General features: G+C 43.7%; 1 pseudogene; it reads right to left on the reverse strand.

The window, feature by feature from the left end:
- Nucleotides 1-431: 431 nt before the first annotated feature.
- Nucleotides 432-9,235, reverse strand: LOC109891586 (aminopeptidase B-like; annotated as a pseudogene).
- Between the last annotated feature and the right edge of the window lie 733 nt (nucleotides 9,236-9,968).

The following is a 9,968-nucleotide window of genomic DNA, read 5'->3' on the forward strand; positions in this document are numbered from 1 at the left end:
AGCATGCCAATTGCACGCCCCCTCAAAGCTTGAGACATCTGTTGCTTTGTGTTTTAACAAAACTGCACATTTCAGAGTGGCCTTTTATTGTCCCCAGCACAAGGTGCACCTATGTAATGATCATTCTGTTTCATCAGCTTCTTGATATGCCCCCTCTGTCAGGTTGATGGATTATTTTGGCAAAGGAGAAATGCTCACTCACAGGGATGTAAACAAATTTGTGCACAACATTTGAGAGAAATAAGCTTTTTGTGCATATGAAACATTTCTGGGATATTTTATTTCAGCTCATTATAAACCAACACTTTCCATGCTGCATTTATATTTTTGTTCATTGTAATAAAATAAAGTATTACAGTGAACAGCAAATAAAAGCAATAAGATACATTGAATCTTTCAGGAGGAAAAACACCAACCACTACAGATTTACTTCAAAATAATGTATTTTTATTGTTTGGAACAGTTTTTAAAATACAGCTTAGTTTGGATGAAAAAACAATAAAAAATGTTTTATACATACTCAATACATCAAAAGTAGTAATTTTATTTTTCCTTAATCCACTTGATTTTTTCATCACAAGTACTGCTTAATTAGCATGGGCATATCTATGCTTTAGGCAAGATATGCCCAGAGCAGAGCCTTTCATGCTGGGCTGTGTAAATGCAAAGAATTTACCATTCAAGCTGCATGTGAAATATGTAAAATTGCCTCTTTTCCTGTAACCACTGACCAGGCTACAGTAAAAAACAAGATAATGTTGGCATCTCAACCTGACAGTACATTTAAAGAACAGGCCAGCTAAAAGTACTGGGACAGACCACTACTGCTACTCCTTCTCTATAATATCTCAAGGCCAGGGTCAGCTAGACTACACTCTGGATCTCATGTTCAGCTCTTATGATGGCACTCAGGCGATGATCTTCTTGATGTAGTTGCGGACATTGACGTGGAGCTGATGTGAGGTGGCACTGAAGATCTGTGGCCAGAGACCTGGCCTCCTCCGATCCATTCCACAGTGCATGGTACACAGGCAGAGTGTACATCTGTTTCCCCTGGGAGCAAGATACAATGAAACAATCTATTTATTCATATATTATTGCTAAGATACTACTATTAAATGATGTTTAAAGACACTAATCTAACTTTAAACTGACACTATAAAAACACACCTTATATCATAAATATATACATTATATTTACTATAATAAAACATTAAACTGGCCTAAAACACTTGCTTGACAAATACTGTAATTGATGGTTGAGGACGAAATGCATTTGTTTTTCTAACCTGGCAGCTGAGGAAGCTGCGCACATGTTGATATCCTGGCTGGTGCCGATTCTTGGCAATGATCTGGGCCCAGCACAGTCGTAGCTCAGCGTTGTTTGACTTCACGATGTGAGGGTACTGCTCCTCCTGTTTCTCTATATTACCTTATCAAAATCAGAGTGAAGGTACATGATTGGTGTGACTAATTTCAAAAGTACTTTAAGCACATCCAGACTTACAGATGCAAGGTACAAAACGTAAAGTAATGAAATAAAGAATAGATAGATATCCTCACACTGATGAATTGGGGTGAATCACATTCTGGTAAATCACATGTACAGTACCAGTCAAAAGTTTGGACACACCAACTCATTCAAGGGTTTTTCTTTATTTTTACTATTTTCTACATTGTATAATAATAGTGAAGACATCAAAACTATGAAATAACATATGGCATCATGTTGTAACCAACAAAAAAGTGTTAAACTAATCAAAATATATTTTATATTTGAGATTCTTTAAAGTAGCCACCCTTTGCCTTGACAGCTTTGCACACTCTTGGCATTCTCTCAACCAGCTTTGTGAGGTAGTCACCTGGAATGCATTTCAATTAACAGGTGTGCCTTGATAAAAGTTCATTTGTAGAATTTCTTTCCTTCTTAATGCGTTTGAGCCAATCAGTTATGTTGTGACAAGGTAGGGGCGGTATATAGAATATAACCCTATTTGGTAAAAGACCACGTCCATATTATGGCAAGAACAGCTCAAATAGCCGACATGAGGAAAACATTTAAACGTGTCAACCCTCGCAAGGCTGCAGGCCCAGACGGCATCCCCAGCCGCGCCCTCAGAGCATGCGCAGACCAGCTGGCTGGTGTGTTTCCAGACATATTCAATCAATCCCTATCCCAGTCTGTTGTTCCCACATGCTTCAAGAAGGCCACCATTGTTCCTGTTCCCAAGAAAGCTAAGGTAACTGAGCTAAACGACTACCGCCCCGTAGCACTCACTTCCGTCATCATGAAGTGCTTTGAGAGACTAGTCAAGGACCATATCACCTCCACCCTACCTGACACCCTAGACCCACTCCAATTTGCTTACCGCCCAAATAGGTCCACAGACGATGCAATCTCAACCACACTGCACACTGCCCTAACCCATCTGGACAAGAGGAATACCTATGTGAGAATGCTGTTCATCGACTACAGCTCGGCATTTAACACCATAGTGCACTCCAAGCTCGTCATCAAGCTCGAGACCCTGGGTCTCGACCCCGCCCTGTGCACTTGGGTACTGGACTTCCTGACGGGCCGACCCCAGGTGGTGAGGGTAGGCAACAACATTTCCACCCTGCTGATCCTCAACACTGGGGCCCCACAAGGGTGCATTCTGAGCCCTCTCCTGTACTCCCTGTTCACCCACGACTGCGAGGCCACGCACGCCTCCAACTCAATCATCAAGTTTGCGGACGACACAACAGTGGTAGGCTGGATTACCAACAACGACGAGACGGCCTACAGGGAGGAGGTGAGGGCCCTCGGAGTGTGGTGTCAGGAAAATAACCTCACACTCAACGTCAACAAAACTAAGGAGATGATTGTGGACTTCAGGAAACAGCAGAGGGAACACCCCCCTATCCACATTGATGGAACAGTAGTGGAGAGGGTAGTAAGTTTTAAGTTCCTTGGCGTACACATCACAGACAAACTGAATTGGTCCACCCACACAGACAGCATCGTGAAGAAGGCGCAGCAGCGCCTCTTCAACCTCAGGAGGCTGAAGAAATTCGGCTTGTCACCAAAAGCACTCACAAACTTCTACAGATGCACAATCGAGAGCATCCTGTCGGGCTGTATCACCGCCTGGTACGGCAACTGCTCATCCCACAACCGTAAGGCTCTCCAGAGGGTAGTGAGGTCTGCACAACGCATCACCGGGGGCAAACTACCTGCCCTCCAGGACACCTACACCACCCGATGTCACAGGAAGGCCATAAAGATCATCAAGGACAACAACCACCCGAGCCACTGCCTGTTCACCCCGCTATCATCCAGAAGGCGAGGTCAGTACAGGTGCATCAAAGCTGGGACCGAGAGACTGAAAAACAGCTTCTATCTCAAGGCCATCAGACTGTTAAACAGCCACCACTAACATTGAGTGGCTGCTGCCAACACACTGACTCAACTCCAGCCACTTTAATAATGGGAATTGATGGGAAATGATGTAAAATATATCACTAGCCACTTTAAACAATGCTACCTAATATAATGTTTATATACCCTACCTTATTCGTCGCATGTGTATATGTATATACTGTACTCTATATCATCTACTGCATCTTTATGTAATACATGTATCACTAGCCACTTTAACTATGCCACTTTGTTTACATACTCATCTCATATGTATATACTGCACTCAATACCATCTACTGTATCTTGCCTATGCCTACGCTCTGTACCATCACTCATTCATATATCTTTATGTACATATTCTTTATCCCCTTACACTTGTGTCTATAAGGTAGTAGTTTTGGAATTGTTAGCTAGATTACTTGTTGGTTATTACTGCATTGTCGGAACTAGAAGCACAAGCATTTCGCTACACTCGCATTAACATCTGCTAACCATGTGTATGTGACAAATAAAAATTTGATTTGATTTTGATTTGAAATAAGCAAAGAGAAATGACAGTCCATCATTACTTAAAGACATGAAGGTTAGTTAATGCGAAAAATGTCAAGAACTTTGAATGTTCTTTAAATGTGGTCGCAAAAACCATCAAGCGCTATGATAAACTGGCTCTCATGACAACAGCCACAAGAAAGGAAGACCCAGAGTTACCTGTGCTGCAGAGGATAAGTTCATTAGCGTTACCAGCCTCAGAAATTGCAGCCCAAATAAATGCTTCACAGAGTTCAAGTAACAGACATCTCAACATCAACTGTTCAGAGGAGACTGCGTGAATCAGGCCTTCATGGTCGAATTGCTGCAAAGAAATCACTACTAAAGGACACCAATAAGAAGAAGAAGAAGAAAATACAATCAATGTACATTAGACCGGTGGAAATCTGTCCTTTGGTCTGATGAATCCAAATTGGAAATTTTTGGTTCCAACCGCTGTGTCTTTGTGAGACGCAGAGTAGGTGTGATCTCCGCATGTGTGGTTCCCACCGTGAAGCATGGAGGAGGTGTGATGGTGTGGGGCTGCTTTATTTAGAATTCAAGTCACACTTAACCAGCATGGCTACCACAGCATTCTGCAGCGATACACCATCCCATCTGGTTTGCGCTTAGTGTTTTTCCAACAGGACAATGACCCAACACACCTTCAGGCTGTTTTAAGAATGGCGCCAAAGGAGATGGCAGCCATTTTACGATCCTGTAACCAATTGTGCATGTTTTCTCGCGTTATTTGTAAGTTATTTTGTACATAATGTTTCTGTCACCTTGTCTTATGACCCGAAAAGAGCTTCTAGATATCAGGACAGCGATTACTCACCCCATAATGGAGGAATACTTTTTCCTTCAACAAGTCAAACAGGAAGGATTTACTTCAGACGCCAGAGAAGGCCCTCATCCCCATCATTTGCAGGAGAAAGAGACAGAGGTATTGTGGACGAAGATCTGGGTGCCTTGTTAGGATCCGTCACTGAGAGGGTAATCTACCTTTACCATCGGTCCTATTAGCCAACATACAATCAATCAATAATAAAAATAGACGAACTACGATCACGTATATCTTACCAATATGACATTAAAAACAGTAATATCTTATGTTTCACTGAGTTTCACTGACTGAACGACGACATAACATATAGCTAGCGGGCTTTAAGCTTTTCGGCAAGATAGAAAAAAAGCCTCTGGTAGGCCATGGGGTGGGAGTCTATGCATATTTGTAAACAACAGCTGGTGCACGAAATCTAAGGAAGCCTCAAGATTTTGCTCACCTGAGGTAGAGTATTGCATGATAAGCTGTAGACCACACTATTTGCCAAGAGAGTTTTCATCTGTATTTTTCGTAGCCGTCTACATACCACCACAAACCGATGCTGGCACTAAGACCACACTCAATGAGCTTTATACGGCCATAAGCAAACAGGAAAACGCTCATCCAGAGGTGGCGCTCTTAGTGGCCAAGGACTAAAATTTGTTTTACCTCATTAAATCCGTTTTACCCACGAGCTGTCCAGTGATACAAGCATGCCAGATGAGCTAAATTACTTCTATGTTCGCGTTGAGGCAAGTAACACTGAAGCATGCATTAGAGCATCAGCTATTCCGGATGACTGTGTGATCACACTCTCCATAGCCGATGTGAGTAAGACCTTTTAAACAGGTCAACATTCACAAGGCCGCAGGGCCAGACGGATTACCAGGACATGTACTCCGAGCATGCGCTGACCAACTGGCATTTTCAACCTGTCCCTGACTGAGTCTGTAATACCAACATGTTTCAAGCAGACCACCATGGTCCTTGTGCCCATGAACACTAAGATAACCTGCCTAAATGACAACCGACCCGTAGCACTCACGTCTGTAGCCATGAAGTGCTTTAAAAGGCTGGTCATGGCTCACATCAAAACCATTATCCCAGAAACCCTAGACCCACTCCAATTTGCATTCCGTCCTAACAGATCCACAGATGGCGCAATCTCTATTGCACTCAACACTGTCCTTTCCCATCTGGACAAAAGGAACACCTATGTGAGAATGCTATTCATTGACTACATCTCAGCGTTCAACACCATAGTACCCTCAAAGGTCATCACTAAGCGAAGGACTCTGGGACTAAACACCTCCCTCTGCAACAGGATCCTGGACTTCCTGACAGGCCGCCCCCAGGTGGTAAGGGTAGGTGACAACACATCCGCCAAGCTGATCCTCAACACGGGGTGCATGTTCAGTCACCTCTTGTACTCCCTGTTCACTCATGACCGCATGGCCAGGCATGACTCCAACACCATCATTAAGTTTGCCAATGACACAACAGTGGTAGGCCTGATCACTGACAACGACGAGACAGTCTATAGGGAGGAGGTCAGAGACCTGGCCTAGTGGTGCCAGGACAACAACCTCAAGACAAAGGAGATGATTGTGGACTACAGGAAAAGGAGGACCGGGCATGCCCCCATTCTCATCGACGGGGCTGTAGTGGAGCAGGTTGAGAGCTTCAAGTTCCTTGGTGTCCACATCACCAACAAACTATCATGGTCCAAACACATCAAGATAGTTGTGAAGAGGGCATGACAAAGCCTATTCCCCCTCAGGAGGCTGAAAAGACTTGGCTTGGGTCCTCAAATCTTCAAAAAGTTCTACAGCTGCACCATAGACAGCATACTGGTTGCATCACTGCCTGGTATGGCAACTGCTCGGCCTCCAACCGCAAGGCACTACAGAGGGTAGTGCTTACAGCCCACTATGTCACTGGGGCCAAGCTTCCTGCCATCCAGGACCTCTATACTAGGCGGTGTCAGAGGAAGGCTCCAAAAAATGTCTAAGACCCCAGCCACCCTAGTCATAGACTGTTCTCTTTGCTACCGCACGGCAAGCGGTACTGGAGCACCAAGTCTAGGTCCAAAAGGCTTCTTTACAGTTTCTACCCCAAAGCCATAAGACTCCTGAACAGCTAATCAAAGGGCTACCCAGACCCCTCTTTTACGCTGCTGCTGCTCTCCGTTTATTATCTATGCATGGTCACTTTAACTCTACCTTCATGTACATATTACCAACAACGTTTTTCTTCTTAACTCCTTAAAGCTTAGTTGGTTAAGGGCTTGTAAGTAAGCACTTCACAACAAGTGCTCAGTATATGTGGGAACTCCTTGAAGACTGTTGGAAAAGCATTCCTCATGAAGCTGGCGGAGAGAATGCCAAGAGTGTGCAAAGCTGTAATCAAGGCAAATGGTTGCTACTTTGAAGAATCTATAATAGAAAATATATTTTGATTTGTTTAACTCTTTTTTGGTTAGTAGCTTATTCCATATGTGTTATTTCATAGTTTTGATGTCTTCACTATTATTTTACAATGTAGAACATAGCAAAAATAAAGGAAATCCCTTGAATTAGTAGATTTGCCCAAACTTTTGACTGGTACTGTATATCCAGTACAATGATAGTGCTAGGGGTATCAGTGCAGAAGTGTTGTTACCATCATGTCCTATCTCTAGAAAGTGGTGACTTCTCTATGATCTTCTCCAGGAAGTAAGTCTTCCAAGCCTGGATGTTGGTCTTCATGATGCTGGCCATATCCAGGCCCTCGACAGCCCACAGCTCTGACAGCTGCTCAGCAGGCTTCATCAGGCTCTGGCCAGCCGACAAGTCAGGGAGATAGAGAGGCCAACCAGGCACATTGAGCCAGCTATCAAACTCCAGACCTAGCAAAGGAACCACAGGGAGAGTGACAGGTCAGATTGTGTCTTTAAGCATGAGAGTGAGCTTGTAACAGCTGTCTAAAGTCAACTACACTGCCCTTTCCCTCAATCTTGTGTACTCCTTTCTTCTTCGGGCCAGGGAAATACTCCAGGAAGAACTCCAGGGCATCCTCTGCCATAACACTGCAGAACTTGAACTTGTCAATGTAGGCCTGTGAGAAGAAACACCTACATGTCAGACTGCTACCCTCATACCCTCTCTGCAAAAGACCCTACTACATGCAAGAAGCCTTCATTTCTGTCAAGTAGGACAGTCGAGAGAGGGATGGTGCTTATGTATTAACCTTTAAAAAAAGCATCAAGCAGACACTCAGGGTATTTACTGATGAGTAGCACAGTAATATATACACAAAATGAGAAGTAACAGCAATCTTGAGGAAGGCATCGAAACAACTCTGATCTCCAGCCAGGTGGGCCAGGTACAGAAGCCCTTCTCATAGGGCATATCATTATAGGTGTCATCAGGGTCAACACCTGAGGGAGGGGAGAAAATAAAGATGACATTTGTTGCTTTAACTTAAGCAGTCATGATCGAGTGTATCAGTTCTATTGAGTCTGCAGCTTAAGGCAAAATCTCAGTCAGTTGAACTAATTAGTCTGACCTGGTTTGATCTTCACACGCAGTTTGTTGAGTGGGCGGTCCTCTCCGGTGTTGTCCATCTCGCGCACAATGACGTCAGCAAGCGAGCAGTCTCAGGCCAGGATGCAGGTTGTGATGAAGGTGTGTCAGGGGTTCTCCATGCTCCCGAGGGGGAACGACGGCGTGTTCTCCCTTACTGGCACTCATAACTGCCGTGAAGTCGTCAGGAACCTGTGAGAGGCAGACAGGGCAGTCTTGTGCCAAGATCAATTAATTATCAATCAAATGTATTTATAAAGCCCTTTTTACATCCGCAGATGTCACAAAGTGCTTATACAGAAACCCATCCTAAAACCCCAATGAGTAAGCAATGCAGATGTAGAAACATGACTGATGATGGTATAATCCATTACTAATACAGACATGGAGTAGTAGTAGTGGTGGATTAGACCAATTATTCAGAGTTCTGTACTATTGGATATCAAGCAGAGTATGAGGTTTAATAACAGCACAAAATTGAGACAACAAGACGATAGACAGAAAAGGGGGAAAAAAAGCTTGTTTACACTGCAAAGAGAAAAATAAGATTGACATACAGCAGCACACAATATTTTTCTGTGGTCATCCTCCCCTGGACATTTGGCTCAGTCAGAGTCCAGTCCAAGGGCTCACCTTCACGGAGGCTGAGTAGGTGCTCTTGACGGCCAGCGTGTAGAAGCAGGGGAAGAAGGTGCGATTGAGCACGGCCTGGTCCTGGGTGAAGATGTAGGGCTTGGCTTTCTCAGCAGTCTGCACTGGTTCCAGCCAGCACACCTAGTGGGTCAGTGGGAGCAGAGAGACCAGGGCTTGAGTGTGATGGTAGGGGCTCACGTTATCTTCACAGCAGCCGAGTAGGGGGCGCTTAGTCAAGGGCTCTTTCTTCTCGCCAGTCTGAACAGGCTCCAGCCATGACATCTACAGATGTACGCTGGATTTAATAAGGGTGGTGCAGTGGTTTAAGGGAGAATCACTGTTTATTCATGAATAGGCTCTAAAGTGTTGCACATATGTAAAAAATACTTGCAAGATATGAAGTGAAACTAAAATTATGTAATGCTGCTGGCTATAAATATATAATGCATAGACAACATAGTTGATCTAATTTGAAAGGAAAAAGGTTTTCAATAATTTTTAATGTATGGGTTATAGCAGGGGTGTTAAACCTTTTCTTCCCCAGGGACCCCCTGCCAGGCAAACCGGCGGCCCAGGGACCCCCTGCCAGGCAAACCGGCGGCCCAGGGACCCCAATCCATAAAAATAAAAAATCACATATTATCAGCTGAATGATAATGGCAAGGAGAATTAATCAACATCCCAATGAATATATTTGTTAGATAGTTTTCATTATTTTGACCTTCCCACATTATAAATTGGAGGAGGAATTGTAAACTAACACAAATGATTAGCTTCAAAAAGGTAACTCCAAAAACATTTTCGCTAAGAGCAGCTGTTTAAACAAAGGTTAGCCGTGTGTTGGCAAAAATGAATGTCCAAGTCAAGAATGCTTAAAGCAGCCAGCGGCATTTGCTGCACTGGTAGTCTTTTGTGGGTATTTTTCAAAGCCAATGTCAGATATTCCACTCAGTGTAATTTGATCAATATTAGGCTTTGAGAAATAAAGTTTAAAGAATATATTCTCCTCTTTTCT

Source organism: Oncorhynchus kisutch, linkage group LG5 (assembly GCF_002021735.2).
Source record: "Oncorhynchus kisutch isolate 150728-3 linkage group LG5, Okis_V2, whole genome shotgun sequence".
Lineage (NCBI taxonomy): Eukaryota > Metazoa > Chordata > Actinopteri > Salmoniformes > Salmonidae > Oncorhynchus > Oncorhynchus kisutch.